Genomic DNA, 13448 nt, shown 5'->3' on the forward strand with positions numbered 1-13448 from the left:
ATACTTTTATCGTAGTTAACATTCCTACATCATTCCCAATGAGTAGAATGTCATCTACATACAGAACCAGAAACGTAACTTTGTCACCACTGGTCTTCCTGTAAACACAGGGTTCATTCGGATTCTGTTCAAAATCAAACTTTTTGACCATAGAGTCAAATCGGATGTTCCAACTTCTAGAAGCTTGATTGAGTCCATGTATGGATTTATTCAACTTACAGACCATGTGTTCCTGACCCGCAGCTACAAAACCTTGCGGTTGCTGCATATAGATATCTTCAGTAAGATCTCCATTCAGGAACGCAGTTTTGACAACCATCTGCCGAATCTCATAGTTATAGTAAGCTGCTACTGCTAGCAGGACCCTAATGGATTTAAGCATGGTCACGGGCGAAAAGGTTTCCTCATAATCGATGCCTTTTTTCTGAGTGTATCCTTTCGCCACTAGACGAGCTTTGTAGGTCTCAACCCTGCCATCGGGTCCCTTCTTCCTTTTGTAGATCAATTTGCAACCAATTGCTTTTACCCCGGAGGGCAGATCCACTAGAGTCCAGACTATATTTGTCTCCATTGAGTCCATCTCAACTCTCATGGCATCTACCCATTTAAGGGAGTCTATGTCCAACATAGCTTCCGTATAAGTTATGGGATCCCCTTCACTAATCAAGGTTTCGACCAGGTAACTATCTTGATTGTAACCAAAACGGACCGGTGGCCTGGACACCCGGGTAGATCTTCTAGGTTGGTCACTACCTGGAACTTGTGGGACACCTCCCACAGCATCTGAGCTCTCATCATCAAGAACAATTTCTTGACGAAGATAGTCCAGGATGTGGTCATTTTCCAAGAATTGTGCATTCCGACTGCAGAACACCTTCTGCTCACTTGGATCATAGAATAGGTAGCCCATTGAGCCCTTTGGGTAGCCTACGAATAGGCAACGGCTGGTCTTGGATTCCAATTTGTTCGGATTCGTTCTTTTAATGTGAGTCGGACAACCCCAAATCTTCAAGTGTCGTACACTTGGTTTCTTTCCGATCCAAAGCTCATAGGGAGTCTTAGGAACCGATTTGGTTGGAACCCAGTTCAGCATGTATATCACAGTCTCTAATGCATATCCCCAAAAGGATGTGGGTAACTCTAAATGGATGAGAAGTGATCGGACCATATCTAATAGGGTCCTATTCCTCCTCTCTGAAATACCGTTAAGTTGTGGTGTAGCAGGAGGAGCTAACTGTGATACTATCCCGTTTACCTTTAAGTAGTCCTTGAATTCGTCAAAGAGATAATCGCTGCCTCGATTTGATTGAAGGGACTTAATTTCTCTCCCTAACTGTTTCTCAACCTCTTGTCTGAACTCTTTGAACTTTTCAAAGGATTCAGGCTTATGTCTCATTAGGTACACATAACCATACCGAGAATAGTCATCGGTGAATGTAATGAAATACACGTGTTGGTTACGGGTCCTAACACTCAGGGGACCACATACATCAGTATGTATAAGGTCAAGCGTGCCTGTACATCTTTCAGGCTTACCGTTAAATAGCCTCTTTGTCATCTTACCCTGAAGGCAAGGCTCACAAGTGGGAAGATCTTCTACAGTTAGAAAATCTAAAGGACCATCATTTACCAGTCTTGTGATTCGGTCAATACCGATATGGCCAAGTCGGTAATGCCATAGGCACGTGGGATTAACTGTATCACGTCCTCTTTTCTTGGGGATTTCGGCCGATGTAGTTTCGGCTATATTAGTTTCTAGAGAAGAATGTAGAACATAGAGACCGTTCTCCAGTTCCCCATATGCGATGAATTTATTGTTTCTTTTAATAGTAATCGTATTACTGAAAAAGACAGAATATCCATCCGCACACAGTTTTGAGACAGAAATCAAATTTCTTCTTAGATTTTGCACAAAAAGACAATCTCTAAGTACAATATTTTCCTTCTCTAAATGTTAATTCTACGGTGCCTATTGTCGTAGTTGCAACGCTTGCAGAAGTCCCCAAGTAGAGCATCACTTCTCCATCATTCAGCCTTCTGCTTACCTTGAACCTCTGCAGTGAGTTACACGCATGAGTTGAAGCCCCGGAATCAATACACCAGGACGCAGAAGCCACCAATAAGTTAGTTTCTATGACACAAGATTCAAAATTACCTTTCTTGGATTCTAGGTACTGATGACAGTTTCTCTTCCAGTGGCCAGTTTGTTTGCAGAAGTGGCATGCATCTGTTGTCCTGTCCTTCTTCTGCTTATTGGGCTTGGTAGTCTTCTTCTGAGGCTTTTTTGCCTTCCTCTTTTTCTTGCCCGTTTTGTTAGCTTCAACAAGCATCACCACAGGCTCATCCTTCTTAAGTAAGTCCTCGGCCCTTTGCAACATATTGTTAAGCTCTTGGACGCTGACATTCAGCTTGTTCATATTGTAGTTTAATATGAACCCATTGAAGGAAGAGGGCAAGGAGTTCAGAATGGCATCCACTTGAGTGCCAAGATGTAGCCCGGATCCAAGGGCTTCCAGCTCGTTAACGTATCCCATCATCCGAAGACAATGGTCGTGAACTTTCTGCCCCTTGGACATCTGAGCGATCATGAACATTTTCAAGACCTTCTGCTGAGTAGAACGGTTCTACTCTTCGTACACTGTTTTCAGACTGTCCAATATGTCCTTAGCGAGTTCGATCTGATCAAACTGCCTCTGTATTGAGTTGTCCAAAGAAGCAATGACATAGCAGCGGGCTAGGGAGTTTTTATCCTCCCAATCTTGGAATTCTCTCCTACGGGCTTCAGAAGCCCTATCACCCGGACGTTCTGGGGCAGGAGACTTGACTACCTTGTCTAATTTTTCAGATGTTAAAACCAACATTAGGTTACGGTACCAGTCGGCATAGTTTGGGCCCTTAAGCTTGTTGTCAAGAAGCTTTGCAAATTGTCCGTTTGCCATTTTCTGATAAAACAACAAATATCAGTCCACAACCTTATTTGATTCATGTTCAAATCACAGACATGGATTTTAATTTGTGTTCCATTCCCATATGTTCATCTCTGTGTTTTCCCTCCTTCTCAGGGACGGAGACAGCGACTTGTCTCTGGAAATGTGGGAAACCACATAGGGTGCATGGAGCCAACTGTTTCAGCTGCAAAACCCCACCACCTTTCTATGAAGGATCATATCCACTTATCATATGAGTTTTCCCTTTGGCCTCTGTCAGACAAGGTTCAGAGCCGTTTTCAGGTAAACCTTTCTGTCCAGTGAGTGCTCACCCATCATATTCGTGAACGCCAAGGTACCGCAAGAGAGTTCCCATTTTCTAGTGAAGCCCCTCCCACATCGGTCTATGACGCCGCTATCATCTTATGAAACACTTGGACAAGCCCATCAGCAAATGGATAGCCCATTTTCTAGTGCGTTTACTCATTACTGAATGACCCATCCTCATGCTAATGATGGAAGGCCTTTAGAGAGTTCATCATATGAATCTCCCTATCACGTGCACTCATATTTACTAGAGGGAACAAGAATTACGCCCTAGTTTATTTTAGGTCAAACCAAAGTGGCTCCCACGTCAGCTCGAACATATACCTAGTCGCCTCTTTAGCATGGGCAAAATAAAAAAGCAGTTCGTGTTTAGCCTCATCGGTGTGCATACAGTTTGGGACCTCAGGGTAATGCACACTTAGAAAACTTTTATGCAATGGAGTGGAGGACAAAATACATCACCTATTCGGCATACCAGTTCGGCACCATGACAAACGCAAACTTGGTTGATCTCTTCACAGTCGACCTCTACCTTGGTTTTAGGCTTTGCGTCGAACTCACTAGCTACTCTTTTGAGAACCAGTTCGAGTGACACTGCGTCGAAGTCTACCTAGGTGGAGCGACCTAATAAAGCAGTCACACAGTTAGAACACCCATTGAGGACAGCATGGTAAGTTTCGCTCTCGAGGTAATTGTCGAATTGCATAACCCATTGACGGTTGCATCCCTAATAAGGTAGATATCCTTAGGGTACCTACTTCACCTCTCCTCGAGAGGATAAGTTCGCTTTTGTGCCCCAAGAATCAAGACAGCGAGGTCCTGCGTAAGGTAGCAAACACTCGAACTATTCCATTCTAAGAAGTAAATCAGACCAATGCTTGTGACTATGAACTGATCGAATAAGTCATTTTGGGCCAAAAGGAGCAATCTCCTCCCTTCGCCGAGCTACTCTCAACTTGGGAGTGGGGGGCAATTGATGAGGGCGGATTTGGCCCTCCAATGACATCATGACACATGGCATCTTGGAATAGCTAGTTGATGCATAGACACCACCTAAGCAATGACTTGGAGTCCCAGATCGTGGATTCTCTTCGCCCAAATCTGGTGACCTGCCTTCACCGCCAACCTGGCGACCTCGACCACAACTTAGGTTGGCTAGAAGCACCTCGTCCAGGGCCAACCTGCAGCACCTTGTCACTGGCCGAAGTGACCTCGATGCAAGGAGAGACGTCCCTCGAGGGCGTGCTGGCCTAACAGAGGTCTAGGTGGCGACCTACGAGACGTGCTCGCCGACAAATTCGACATGCATATCCCGACACTCCCACGATTCTTGGAAGCTGGCCCACGCACCGAATGTTCTGGAGGGTGGTCAACGTGCATGATGTTTACCTCCAATGATTTCAGACCAGTTAGGCACGATCTCCTTGAAATCTCGGATGCGGTGCTTGAGGCCCACATTGAACAATGCCTATATAAAAGCACCAACCGCAAAGACCCAGGGGGAGGAGGAAAAAGAGAGGTACGCGTGATTACTCTACTCTCTAGAACTCAAGCTCTCAAGCATTCAGCTTGCATTTACAACATACTGACTTAAGCATCGGAGCGACCTCACCGAGTTAGCCACCCTGGGTTCTCTGATAGATTGTTTTGCAGACCGATCCAACTCGCCGTCCACCTGGAGTCCAGACCGTCCTCCAACTAGGAGTAGTCAGATCACACACCATCAGATTTCATTCCCACGGGAAGGGGAGTATATGGCGATTCTCTCAAATGGGAGAATGTTATTCTATCCGATTCCATACCTTTATAACCAAACTGACCCCAAATCTAAAAGAAATTATAATGTACAAATTTTATTACTTGCCTTAGTGAGTCATGCATAGATGATGAACATCATAGTCATGGTTTTCAAAACCGAACTAGACTGGATGGTTGGACGGGAAAACCGAGAACTAATTACTTGACCGATTCCGTTTCATCCTAAAACTACTTTTTGTCCAAAAGTCGTTGATTTGGTCAATGAAACGCTGATCCAGTTGGTTGAACCGTCAACCCGAATAATCATTTTTGGTCTTTTTTTTTTATTTTTAAGTCAGAACGGGCCATCCATTTGAATCGGATGGTTAGACTGTTCAACCCAGAAACCAGTCCCTAGAATGGTTCCCTATCCGGTCTGGTTTTAAAAACCTTGATCATAGTTATAAGTTAAAATCTTTGGCTGAAATCAGATCAGGGGTGAAGAGGAACAAGGAATTGTGTTTAATACTCTTAAAAGATTTTTTCAATGCTATCTGCGCCGGGTAAGAAGTTGGAGAATGCTCTTAGCTAGTTAATCCCATTGGAGATATCTATACCAGGTTTTGGAGAGTGCTGATCCCTTCATACTAGAAGCTAGGGTGGACTCGAGTCGAGCCGAGCTGAATACTTGTCTATTCGAGCTCACCTTGCAGGAATAGTATTAGGCTTGAGCTTGAGCGATTCGAGCTAGAGACTTGAGCTCAAGCTCGGGTTGGTTCATAGTTTGCAAGTTCGATCTCAGCTCGACTCGAGCTCTATTTATTTAATACTAGGCTCGTGAGCCTCACAAGCCGAGCTTCACTGTGCTCGAGCTCGGCTTGATTAGCAAATGAGCCTAAATATCGGGCTCAAATTCCGCTCGAAGCTTGGTTTAAGCCAAGCTTCAAGCTGAGCTTTTCATGAGCCAAGTTCGAATAGCTCGTGGCTACCCCTACTAGAAGTATGGGTGTCAATTGGACTGGATTTGGTCTAATCCGATCTAATCCAATGTGAGTCCATTACAAATGGACCATGTCCAATCCGATCCAATCCAATGTGAGTCCATTACAATGGACCAGGTCCAATCCAATCCAATAAATATTTTAGACCATTTTGGGCCAGTGCAATTCAATGTCTAGACCATCCAATCTATTCAAATTTGTTTTAATTTAGATTGGTTTCAACCCAAACTCGGTCCATTGATACATATATTCTTATCTTATATTAATGGACCAGATATTGGCTTAATTCAGCACAATACAATATAAATTTAATACAGAATATTTTGGACTGAATTAGTCCAATTCAAAATGTCTTGTTGGTCCATCCAATCCGTCCAAATTGATTTTGGACCGGACGAGGTCCAATCCAAAACCGGTCCGTTGATACCCTTAACTAGAAGCGTCCATCTTCTTTGATTAGTTTACTTCATATAATATAGGAGCAACACTTGTGGATTAGGTTTTGGGGAAACAAAAAAACATAGGGTCAAAAACGAAGATGGGAAATAAGGAATAAGCAGTGTGCAGCTTTAAAAAATAAAGTGAATAATACAAGCAAATATTTGCTATATTCTTGGGGTGTTTTATTATGCATCGTATATGTGGAAAAACCATCACTTGTGACATGTGTAAAGAACTAGTGGGAGTCGGTTATTGGGCCTACAGCAGACCTTATTTTAATTACATTTAATGATTTTTTAAATTGGTCAACACTCCAGTTTATGGCTGTTTTTAAGGTCCCGTTCACTTTTTGGTAAGTTATTTATTCAGGTAAATGCACTTATCCGGGTAAGAAAAACTTACCCAACACTTATCCGGATAAGTGTTGGCAACTTTCTCCCTAGGTGGGAAAGTTATTTATCCACCTAGGGGTAAGTGATATTCAGGAAAATAAACTTTTCCTAATCCTCACATAAATCTGAAAAAAGAATATGAGATTCTTGGTCAATGGGAACCAAAATCCCATTGACCAAGTTTTCCCATCTCAAAATCTAAAAAAATAACACCCCTTAAATGGTACCCTTTGTTGTTTCATTAATAGGCTCACGATTGGACTTTGATCATTATAGTCTGATACCAAGATCAAGTCCTAAGGCAAGCAGACCTAATAGTAATAGCCAAATACATTTCCTGCAACAACAAAGTAATGAAAGTGATGCTCATGGTCCTAACTGATAAAAAAAAAGGAATGACTTTCTTGATTGGGTTGGCTTTAATTTTAAGATATCACAGTTCACAGGTTGAACTTTTATAGTTTTATTAGATTGGAAAGCTTCTAGCCAAAGGTAGGTGACCCAATTTGTGACAACTGACAAGGTGGATTCTTCCCTTATGTATTTAAGGCTCCACACCTCCAACTTGTATTGGCTTTTAAATAGAAATGGAAATGGAATTAATCCTTTTTTTTCCATGTAAAAGGATTAAAAATTAGCAAATTTAATTTGGAGAGAAGAGAAGAGGATGGCGAATACGGTTAGACTTCTTTAGTCTTGACACCTTTCCTTCCACTTGATAAAAGCCTAAAACTGTGTCATAACAGTGCCTTGTTCGTTGTTTTGTTTGAATTGATAATTCAGAACATTTGGCTTATATTGATAACCGCTGGAAATTATATATTGCAAGCAAGTTTCTCCAATCGACAGGCTTTTAAAACTTTAAGCACATTCCAAGCCAAGAGTCTAGCAGGTTCAGTCCTTTCCACAGATTCATTGCGTGTATTCTTTAGCTCAAAATGGGAGACTGGGCTACAATATTATTGTGAAGAGGAAAGCAGTCATATTGGTTCACTTCACGTTGCACATCAAAAAAAAAAAAAACTGAGATCTGTACTTGATGTACTTTGGGGAATCTTTTCTTTACACGAATGCATTGTATTTGTTTTTGGGTAGGCTCTAGAGTGATTGATTGGTCATGATCGATTTTGGTCCATACCCAGAGACTAGAGGCCAAACAGGACTAATAGTTAGGAGGCCGACTGCCCGTTCTCGCAAAAGTTGACATAGACCTCACTTCTCAAACTCAAGAGTTATAAATAAGGGCCAAAACCCAAAAGACTCGCTTTGGGTGGTGAAGTCGTCCTTGTCCTTGTGTGGAAACCAAGCTCAAATCTTTTGCTTGAATCATTTTTATTATCGAGAATGTTGGGATGCGTCGAGGCTCCATCGTCATCTCGGTTGTCCCTAAAGATTCCTACCTCAGTCCTATTAAATTATTGGATCGTAGGTCAATCATTCTACTCTTCAGTTTTCATAGAAATTAAAAACATAATAATTTCATTCATATTATGTTGTAAAGTCATATTACATCAAAATTAATGTAAAATAATAAATATAAAAGCTTACTATAAGGCCTATCAATAAATGTATTTTAGGGTATCTTTCACCCCACTCAATCATGCAACAAAAAAAGGTTTTTGACTGTTGTTGCCAGTTCGAATGGTCCAACCGTGTGGTCCAGTTCAAGCCTGAAAATTGTGTAGAGTATAGTATTCCACCATATCCTCTTAATAAATACTTGCATGTGATCAAGTTGGCACCATTCGCATATGATTGAGTTTTTGTGAGTGATTGATTCATTAGAAGGTTTCATTTCTTTAATTAACCCGTAAATTTATCAAACTGCCCACTAATTGATCTCCATTTAATTTAATTAGAATTTATTTAAAAATAATAAAATTTATTAATTCCTATAAAATGCTTGGGTTGGATTTGGACCACATCATCGAAATGTCATAACTTATTTTTTGCTTTAATTCTGCTTAACACAGTCGATGCATCACACGTCCTCACTCAGTGCTACTTGTATATTAAAAACTTGATAAAATATAATATCTGTTTCCTAAGGATTACTGTTTCAAAGCATTATTAAAATATAAATCCTTGGGAGAAAATTCATACAAGTCATAACATGCACACTGGCGTGGCAATGAAAGGCCTGGGTTGGGCCTAGGTTTTCGATATTTGCGGGTCCAGTAATGTCTGGGCCAGGCTCAACCTTGTTATGGGGAAATATGACAAATGGGATATAAGTCATTTATAAAATGATTTTTGAGTTACCCAATAGTGTTTACATTTCATTTTCAACGAGTAGTTAATTTTGCAATATTTGTGGCAACACATTTATATATTATTTTCCCTCATTTAATAATTGTAGCCAAACAGCGGGCATGCACCATACAGTCCTATGGCTCGGCCTGAGCTGCCTTAGTACGGTGATGGGCCCATATGGAAGGCCCAAGAACTGGGCCAACCCAATGTTACTTCTACTTTATGCTAAGTCTAGCTGGCTCTGCAAATTGCCTCCTGCTGCACAGTATGTTTACATTCATTTTGAAGTTCATTGGTATCCCTAGATGAAGCATGGACAAATACAAATTCACTCATATATTGTGCTGAAATGTAATCAATCACAATGTGGGGTGGTGAGGATCAAACAAACCATTTCAAAATACCATTCAACCTATTCTTTGAGATGATATCAGAGCCTATTTGATCAAGTGGTCAAGTGTTTGACCACAAAGGTATTGGTGAGTTGTGTTTGTCCATGCTTCAAACCTAATAATTTTTTTCATGAGGGGCATATTAGATAATATAATCCTATCTAAAAACTTCAACTAACAGTTTAAGCTTTTTATGCTGAATGATTATTTGAAATACACAGTCTATTTATCGAGATCAAATCAAATCAGCCCCCCACAACGTCTCACAGCACATCCCCACCATGTATTGGAAACATCTGCTGATAATGACATCATCATTTCTGGTATTATCATCAGGAGATGTTCCCAATACACGGCAGGGATGTGCTGTAGGACGTTGTGGGGGACTGATTTGACCTCCTATCTATCATATGGTTTAATCTTTGCATTATTAGATTATCCATTTGAGAATTATAAAAGAACTCTCAGGAATATCACCTACCATTAGGGGTGTCAATTGGACAGGATTTGGTCCAATCCATCCAGTCCAATGTGAGTCCATTATAAATGGACCAGGTTCAATCCAATCCAATGAATGTTTTGACCAATTTGGACCAGTCCAATTCAATGTCTGGATCATCCAATCTATTCAAATTCATTTTGATTTAGATTGGTTCAACCCAAACCCGATTCATTGACACATACATTCTTATCTTATATCAATGGACTAGATATTAACTTAATCCAACCCAATCCCAATCCCAATCCAATATAAATTTGTTACGGATGGACCAGGTCCAATCCGAACTAATAAATATTTTGAACTGAATTGGTTTAATCCAATGCCTAATTGATCCGTCCAATCGGTTTAAATTGATTTTGGACGGAACGGGGTCCAATCCAAAACCGATCCAGCGACACCCTTACCCACCATCTCTTCAAGAAAAACGTAACGGATGGACACCATATTCCAAGCCAGTAGGTCCGGAGGTTTGTAGTTCTGCCTGGTAGATATCCACTAGTGATGGCCAATAGGTATGTTGCAGCTGTTACCAAAGAGCTAGTAGAGTTAGGTTATGATACAATAACCCACTAATAGTATTGGCTTGTCTACATGACAAGTTGACAATCACATAGTGATTTTCTTTTTGGTATTAAGTTATTGGAAGGTACTATAGAGTACCTTAGAATGTTGTGACAATTATACATACTGTCTCGTTAAATTATTTCAATTTCATCAATGTAATTTACTTTGACATATTGTTAATTGTCTAATAGGTGGATAATTGGTGGGCCCATGGGATCAAAGTAATTAGAGAGGTTTAGCGTTAGTAGGGAGTTCACATCTCCGCTCCACAACGCCCCACAGCCCATCTCTGCTGTGTATTGAAAACATCTGATGATGACATCATCAGTTTTGATATTATCATGGAAGATGTTCTTAATACACGGCGAGGATGGGCTGTGGGGCATTGTGGGGCGGAGAGAAAAAAAAGGTTGATAGTTAAAGTGATTGTATTGAGTGGACTTGGATCTACTGCCCACAAGTTGTTCCTCTATCTCTATCAATAGGACATTACAGCTCTGCCATAGGAATATATCCCTTGTCATTTATAGAGATGTTCCCAATATACAGTGGTGGTGTTATATGGTTAGAGATATGGAAATAATTTGTTGGTGAGTCCATATAGGTTGTTATAGAGAAATTGGTTGCATTGAGTTGAGACACTGGCATCTGAAATACAATATATTAATTTTATCTTATTTAACTTACCAACCTGTTAATCATCAGCAACACATGATTCCTACCATAGTACTACTATGATATTGATCCAACAAAAATTTATCAGCAATTCACATGAATTTATTATCCAAACCAAACAATCATAAAATTGAGTGAAATATAGAGAACAAAAATTATTTATTCATTTGAAAGAACGGATTAGGGTTTTATGTGACTATTGCTTTGTGACAAAAAAAGAAAAAAAAAAAAGTTACCATTGCTTTGACAGGTGTTCAATTTCAGAATATGATTGGGGCACATCGCACATGTAAAAGCAAATGGCCAATGGCCAGTAGCTTTTGATAGTTTTTCGTGGCATACTACTAATTCCGTTCAAAAAAGCCTTAGCTTTGTTGAAAACTGAAAAGGTCACTCGATTTTGTGGTGTACTAAGGCTTCGGTTGAACTTGACCTTGCTAAATTCGTCCACCTCTATAGTTGATTTCCAGATAATCTTCACTGTGTGGGAGTCGTGATCGTGAGAGAAATGCTCATCAGGTCAATTCCCATTTCAATTAGCGGGTCCCACTAAAGAAACTTAGTCAAGACGTGTGATTTCTAGCTGGAGTGCTGGAGGACCTGTTCAGTTATGCTGCCTGGCCCATGATTTGGATATGGATTGATGGATTCTACCCATTTTTTGTTATTTTTATTTAAATGGTTTAATGTTTGATTACTTTTTTATTTTAAAAAACACAAAATTCTAAGAGGTTAGAAAGCAATATGAGGAGAGAGAATCTGCTGACGTGGAAAACTGCGTTTTTTAAGTATATAGAATAGAATAGATGTACCTTAACACTGGTATAACCGGACCCGGCCAATTCAAAGCCCAAAAGTCAGTGGGCCTTACTAACTTCAACTGAATCAACTCCTCCCAGGCCCCAACCAGTCGAACCCGGACCTGAAATAGAAAGCAAACGCCTTTCCTATTTGGCCCACCCCGACCCCGAAGTTGATATGATCATATATATAAGAGATAACCAACCCTAAAATGTTATAATGAAAAGAGACGTTAACCTTAATCATTACGTTGTTTCAGAAGCAAAAGATCTTCAGATCTAACGGTCTGTACTGTGTCGTACATATTCCTCACTGGGTCACTGGCTCCACATATCAGACGGAACACATGGCTTGTCGTGGATGGCGGTTGACGCAGGCCACTAACTCCTTCCGTCCTTCGTTCCTCTCTCTCTCTCTCTCTGACGTACTTCTCACACAATAATTCTGACTCTCTCATCAAATTTCACAACTGCCGCCAAGCCAATGTGGAACTCTGCCAGAATCAATATTCCCAATGTTTTCCATAGTTTTCATCTCCACAGAAGCCAACTCATAATAAAATAACCAAAATTTCTCCATCCTCATTGAATTCTGTCGCATTTTCACTCGCCTCCCCTGTTCCATGAAGCTTCAACGACCTACAATGACTTCATAACTGAAACCTCTCTCTCTCTCTCTCTCTCGTCATATTTAGAAGATCCAGGGATTCATCTTCGTATTCAGAAAGCTCTGCTAGTTTGACCAATTCAGGTAACAATCTAGTCCCGTCCCAAATCTAGGAATTCGTCATAGTTTTTAAAGAACTCTTTTCCTAGGGTTTGAATTTCTGTTTCTTATACTTCAATTAATGCCTGAATTTCCTTTTGTTGCGACTTTTTCCCTTTGGGAATTCTTATTATTAGCTTTGTTTATTTCTGAATTGCTTATTTTAATCTTAATTGAGTCTAATGCTTAACGTAAATTCGGAGCTTCGAGCTTGTAATCAGGTTTGTTTTGCTAATAGGTTAAATAAGTATTCGCTTTCTTGATATTGTAATTCTCGAATTGCTTTTAATTGTTTCAGGTTGACATGACAACGATATATATATAATACCCTTAGCAGAATTAAACTCATATTGGGAAGTGTTGGATATAAAGATACTAACTAATGCTCTATTTGTTAGTTTGGAGCTAGTCCCATCTTCTTTGGACCTTTCTGAAATTTTCCCTTCTTCTGTGGTATCTTTGGAGCCTGGAACCGACTTGTTTTAACTATCAGTGGGATTACTTTGATGCTTTGTATCATTGGAACCCATTGACTTATTTGCATTACATTTCGTTGTTATGTATTTAAATGATGCTGTTAGCACATAAAGTCAGTTGTTGTAGAAACTTCTTACGAGTGCATTCTTTAGATGTATGAATCTTCTTGTTCTTCTTTTAGTAGCATTATTTCT

At 40.2% G+C, this 13448-nt stretch overlaps 1 protein-coding gene across 19 annotated transcripts in view; it reads left to right on the forward strand.

Annotated features, from left to right (window-relative positions):
• The first annotated feature begins 12440 nt into the window (after positions 1-12440).
• The window catches only part of LOC104585617 (uncharacterized), a 133385-nt gene continuing 132377 nt past the window's right edge, over positions 12441-13448 (forward strand). For 6 of the 19 annotated variants that reach the window (XM_010242561.3, XM_088896053.1, XM_088896051.1 and 3 more), the window contains exon 1: positions 12480-12762. The gene's annotated coding sequence lies outside the window, so the exon portion shown is untranslated. Of the gene's footprint in view, positions 12763-13448 lie in introns of all 19 variants that reach the window. The other 13 variants (XM_010242552.3, XM_010242553.3, XM_088896035.1 and 10 more) reach the window with 9 other exon arrangements.

This window comes from Nelumbo nucifera, chromosome 1, assembly GCF_055504915.1.
Source record: "Nelumbo nucifera cultivar China Antique chromosome 1, China Antique-T2T, whole genome shotgun sequence".
Lineage (NCBI taxonomy): Eukaryota > Viridiplantae > Streptophyta > Magnoliopsida > Proteales > Nelumbonaceae > Nelumbo > Nelumbo nucifera.